Raw genomic sequence first — 5987 nt, 5'->3', positions numbered from 1 at the left:
ATGCAATAGAACTCCATGATAATATTATGTTGATCTGATTAATATGATGAAGTATTTTTCATGTGTTGATTTGAGATTTTCTGATTTAATTATTTCTATCAAGGAAGTAGTGTAGAACAGGGATGTTTATATGACTTATGTATCTGATAATCTCAACATCAGAATTCTAGTACTCAAGGGATTGATGCTAGAGTTCTGATGTAATCTTAAGACTTTAGTATTTCATGCATGTATTAAGAAAGAGATCACCAAGGGATTGGGGTTTCTGATTAATGTATCTATCAGGGTAGTAAGGGATTACATCTTGATGATAAGTAAAAGGTTGATTAACATCACATGGAAAAGAATTCATCATATGATCAGTTTTTACATGGGTTATTATGGAGGAAAGTTGTTTTCTGACTACTTGTTGTTTTATTAATTCTTAATCCATATTTATTTTGTGTCAAATTACTTACAATCAATTTTCTGGTGACAAATTATTCATGACTTTTACAAATTCTTATCTGACTCAAATTAGTTTTCTATGGTTTATTGGTGCTTGAACACAATTCCTCGTGGGAACGATCTTTACTCATCATTTTATTACTTGTACGACTAGTGCACTTGCTAAACGTCCAACAAGTTTTTGGCGCCGTTGCCGGGGAATTTGTGTTTCAACACTAACTGATACCATAGAATTCTGAGATTGAATCCTTTTATTTTCAGTATTTTAGTTTATGTTAAGTTTCTGGTCAATTTTGATTCTGGTATATGCGAGGTACACTTGATCCGAATTTGTTGTTGTATGATCCAGAATTAGAAAGGACATTGAGGAAGCACAAAAGGGCAGCCAGGCAAAGGAGACAGTTGCAAGAAATTGGTGAATCCAGTGCGGTTAATCAGGAAGAGATAATGGCAGAGAACCACCACCACCACCACCACCACAGAGGACACTGGGAGAGTACATGACTCCTGCAGTGATTCCTCCAATTGGGAGTGTTGTGCTCCCAACAGTGGAGCTCAACAACTTTGAATTGAAGCCTGCTTTGATACATTAGGTGCAGAAGGATCAGTTTGCTGGAACCAGTGCAGAGGACCCTTACTTGCACATAGAGAACTTTCTGTTGTTGAGTGATACTGTGAAGATAAATGGTGTCACAAGAGATGCAATTCTGTTGAGACTATTCACTCATTCACTGACGGATGATGCAAGGATATGGCTGCAATCATTGCCACAAGGAAGTATAACAACTTGGGATGATCTGCAAACCAAGTTCTTGCAGAGGTTTTTCTCAGCATCCAAGAGGGCCAAGTTGAAGGATGAGATTACAAGCTTTAAGCAGAAAGAGTCAGAATCCATTTATGAGGCTTGGGAGAGATTCAAGACTTTGTTGAGGAAATGTCCACAACATGGAATTGAGGCATGGCAACAAGCAGCAATCTTCCTGCAAGGAATGACCACTAACACTAGAACCTTGGTGCATGCCACTGCTGGTGGATCATTGACTAACAAGACTCCTTAAGAAGCCTTGGATATCTTTGAGTCATTGGCATCTTAGGAATTTGATAATGCCCCAGTGGCTGACAGAAGGACAGGAATCATCAGGTTGGATGGGTATGATGCTCTGTTGGCAAGGAATGATCAACTGATGCAGACACAGAGACAACAGCAGCAATAGTTGGATACCCTTATTAAGCAACTCTCTTCACAAAAGGTAGCTTCTGTGGAAACCAAGAGTGTATGTGCTATCTGTGGCAAAGGCCATGTGACAGAGGAGTGTGATTATGGGGGATCACCAGAACAAGCAGAGGTGAATGGAGTGTGGTATGATCAGAATAATCAAAGGAACTACAACAATCAGGGAAGGAATGTTTATGTGCCACCATGGAAGAACAAGAATCAACACCCAGGATTCAGCTATAGTTCCAACCATCAATTGAACCCACCATTACATCATCCACCACCACATATGAAGGAGCAGTCAAGTGATCCTGCTGCATGGGAGAAAGCGTTTGCTCAGTTATCTAAGACAACTCAGGATTATATCCAGGGGTCTAATTCATTCAGGGAAGAGACAACTGCATTCATGCAGGAGACCAGAACTTCTTTCAGAAATCAGGAAGCATCAATTAGAAATTTAGAGACCCAGATTGGTCAATTATCAAGACAGATATCAGAGAGACCACAAGGGAAATTTCCAGGTGATACATTAGTGAATCCTAAGGAGCACTGTAAAGCAATTATGACAAGAAGTGGGTTGGTACTTCAACCAGTGAAAAAGAATGTGGAAAATAAAAAGAATGAAGAAGAGGTTGTGGTTGAAGATGTAGTCTCTGATGATGAAGTAGAGAAGATGAGAAATGAGAAAAGTGAGAAGGAAGTAGTTGTTAGAGATGTTATAGTTGGAATTGAGAAAGAAGAGGAAGGGAAGGACAATAAGAATGAAGGAGAGGTAAAAGTTGGTAAAAATGCTTCCCCACAAAAGATGATGAAGTGGGAAAAGAAGAAGACGGCTGACAAGAAAGAACAGCCAGTTATTTTATCTCCCTATGCTAGAGTTCCCTACCCTCAAAGGTTGAAGCAAGAGATTCAGAAACAGCACTATGCAAGATTTCTGGATATCTTCAAAAATTTACAAATTAACATACCATTTTCTGAAGCACTGGAAAATATGCCTCACTATGCAAAGTTCATGAAGGATCTTCTTACTAAGAAGAGGAAATTCACTGATGGTGAGACAGTGGCCCTAACAGCAGAGTGTAGTGCCCTAATCCAGAAGAAGCTTCCAACAAAAATGAAAGATCCTGGAAGCTTCAATATCTCTATTGCTATAAGAGATGTGGAGGTGGGAAAGGCATTGTGCGATTTGGGAGCCAGTATAAACTTGATGCCGTTGACAGTATATAGAGCTTTGGGAAGCAACACTTTGAAGGAGACCAATCTTATTCTGCATCTTGCAGATAGATCTATCAAGAGGCCTGAAGGTGTGGTTGAAGATGTCTTGGTCAAGGTAGACAAGTTTATTTTTCCAGTGGATTTTGTGATTCTTGACATGGAGGAAGAGGATACAGAAAGTCCTCTATTGTTAGGAAGACCCTTTTTAGCAACTGCAAGATCTTTGATAGATGTTGAACAAGGAAAGTTGTTGCTAAGGGTGGATGAAGAAACAGTCACAATTGATGTATTTGAAACTATCAAGCACCCTGTTGATGTGGGGGATTGTTTTAGATTGGATGTGATACAGGAGGTTGTGGAAGAAGTGAATAAAGAAGAAGAATTCCCAGTTGAGGAAGAAAGATCATAAGAAGAGACAGGTACAGAAGATTACCAAGAAGAGCCAGAAGTGGAAGAGCTTGAGAAGAAGATTGATGACATTCCAAAAGGAGCACCTAAGGTAGAACTTAAAGAATTACCTTCACATTTGAAGTATGTGTTCCTTGGGGATGATCAAACATATCCAGCAATCATTAATGCAATGTTGTCTGATGAGGAAGAAGGAAAGTTGATTGAAGTACTTAAGAAGAATAAGCTGGCAATTGGTTGGCAATTTTCTGATCTCAAGGGTATCAATCCTTCCTTCTGCACCCATAAAATATTGATGGAAGAAAAGGTCAAACCAGTAAGGCAACCACAGAGGAGACTCAACCCCACTATGAAGGAGGTAGTGAGGAAAGAGGTTGTGAAGTTGCTTGATGCTGGGATGATTTACCCTATTTCAGACAGTTCTTGGGTGAGTCCTGTGCAGACAGTGCCCAAGAAAGGGGGGATGACTGTGGTGAAAAATGAGAATAATGAGTTGATTCCCACAAGGACAATCACTGGTTGGAGAATGTGTATTGACTATCGGAGGTTGAATAAGGCAACCAGGAAGGATCATTTTCCACTTCCTTTCTTGGATCAGATGCTAGAGAGGTTGGCAGGACATGCTTTCTATTGTTTCTTGGATGGTTATTCAGGGTACAATCAGATAGCTGTGACACCAGAGGACCAGGAGAAGACCGCATTTACATGTCCATATGGAATTTTGCATATCGGAGGATGCCTTTTGGTCTATGCAATGCTCCTGCCACTTTCCAAAGGTGCATGCTTTCCATTTTCTCTGATATGGTAGAGGAATGTATAGAAATATTTATGGATGATTTTTCTGTATTTGGGTCTGATTTTGATCTATGTCTGAAAAACTTAGATTCTGTCTTAAAAAGATGTCGGGACTGTAATTTGGTTTTGAACTGGGAGAAGTGTCACTTTATGGTGACAGAAGGTATAGTTCTTGGACACAAGGTGTCTAGGAATGGAATTGAGGTGGATAAGGCAAAAATTTCTGTGATTGAGAAACTCCCTCCACCTGTTAATGTTAAGGGTGTGAGGAGTTTTCTTGGTCATGCAGGATTTTATAGGCGGTTCAAAAAAGATTTTTCAAAAATTGCCAAGCCCTTATGCAAGTTATTGGTCAAGGACCAAGAGTTCCTGTTTGGTGATGAATGTCTGCATGCATTCCATGTTTTGAAAGAAAAGTTGACCACTGCACCTATCATGATGGCACCTGACTTTTCATTACCATTTGAATTAATGTGTGATGCTAGTGATTACGCTGTAGGAGTGGTATTGGGCCAAAGAGTGAATAAATTGTTGCATGTCATTTACTATGCCAGTAAGATCTTAAATGATGCACAAAAGAATTATGCTACTACAGAAAAATAATTACTGGCTATTGTGTATGCATTTGACAAATTCAGGTCATATTTGTTAGGATCAAAAGTTATTGTTTACACTGACCATGCAGCTTTAAAGTATTTGTTAAGCAAGCAGGATGCTAAACCCAGGTTGCTCCGCTGGATGTTACTGTTGCAAGAGTTTGAGGTAGAGATCAAGGACAAAAAAGGAGTTGAAAACTTGGTGGCTGATCACTTATCCAGGATTACAGAAAAAGAGCTTCAAGAAGGACCGGAAGTAGTGATCAGAGAAGAGTTTCCTGATGAACATGTTTTGGCAATATGTGCTGTCACAGAGATGGTTAGGGATAAAGTCTTATCTATCAGTACCCCACCATGGTTTGCTGATTTCGCCAACTATAAAGCTGCTGGATTGATGCCTAAGGATTTCACATGGCAACAGAGGAAGAAATTTCTGCATGATGTTAAGAGATACATTTGGGATGAGCCATATCTTTTCTATAGATGTTCAGATAGTGTGATCAGACGGTGTATTCCAGAGGAAGAACTGAAGGATGTGTTGTGGCATTGTCATGGTTCTGCATATGGTGGACATTTTGCAGGTGAGAGAACTGCAACAAAAGTATTGTTGAGTGGCTTCTACTGGCCCACCTTATACAAGGATGCAAAGAAGTTTGTGGAGGCATGTGACAACTGTCAGAGAACTGGGAATATTTCTAGGCGACATGAGATGTCGTTGAACAATATCCAGGAAGTGGAGATCTTTGATGTTTGGGGTATGGATTTTATGGGACCTTTCCCTTCTTCCTACTCTAACAAGTACATATTGGTGGCAGTTGACTATGTTTCCAAATGGGTTGAGGCCATAGCTACAACAACCAATAATTCCAGAGTTGTGATTGCTTTTCTGAGGAAGCATATATTTTCAAGATTTGGAGTCCCTAGAGCTATCATTAGTGATGGGGGCACTCATTTTGATAATAGGATGGTGGAGTATGCCTTGGCTAAGTATGGAGTGAGGCACAAAATAAGCACTCCATACCACCCACAGACTTGTGGTCAGGTTGAGATTTCCAATAGGGAATTGAAGAGAATATTGGAGAAGACTGTTGGGAATGCTAGGACCCAGTGGTCCAAGAAACTTAATGACACTTTATGGGCGTATAGGACCGCTTTCAAAACTCCTATTGGGATGTCTCCATTTCAGTTGCTATTTGGAAAAGCATGCCATTTGCCAGTTGGATTGGAGCACAAGGCTTTGTGGGCTGTGAGGTATCTGAATTTTGAATCCAAAGCAGCGGGACAGAAAAGATTATTACAGCTGGATGAAT

The 5987-nt window shown here is 40.0% G+C and overlaps 1 non-coding gene across 1 annotated transcript; it reads right to left on the bottom strand.

Annotated features, from left to right (window-relative positions):
• Window positions 1-1292: 1292 nt before the first annotated feature.
• On the bottom strand, window positions 1293-1399 carry LOC133299723 (small nucleolar RNA R71). Its single transcript, XR_009749966.1, has one exon. It is a non-coding gene; the product is annotated as a small nucleolar RNA R71 (small nucleolar RNA).
• Between the last annotated feature and the right edge of the window lie 4588 nt (window positions 1400-5987).

This window comes from Gastrolobium bilobum, unplaced genomic scaffold, assembly GCF_033153095.1.
Source record: "Gastrolobium bilobum isolate Gb01-03AN ecotype WA unplaced genomic scaffold, APGP_CSIRO_Gbil_v1 utg606968, whole genome shotgun sequence".
Taxonomy (NCBI): domain Eukaryota; kingdom Viridiplantae; phylum Streptophyta; class Magnoliopsida; order Fabales; family Fabaceae; genus Gastrolobium; species Gastrolobium bilobum.
The sequence above is the reverse complement of the archived record's forward strand: the minus strand, read 5'-3'. Positions and strand labels throughout refer to the sequence as shown.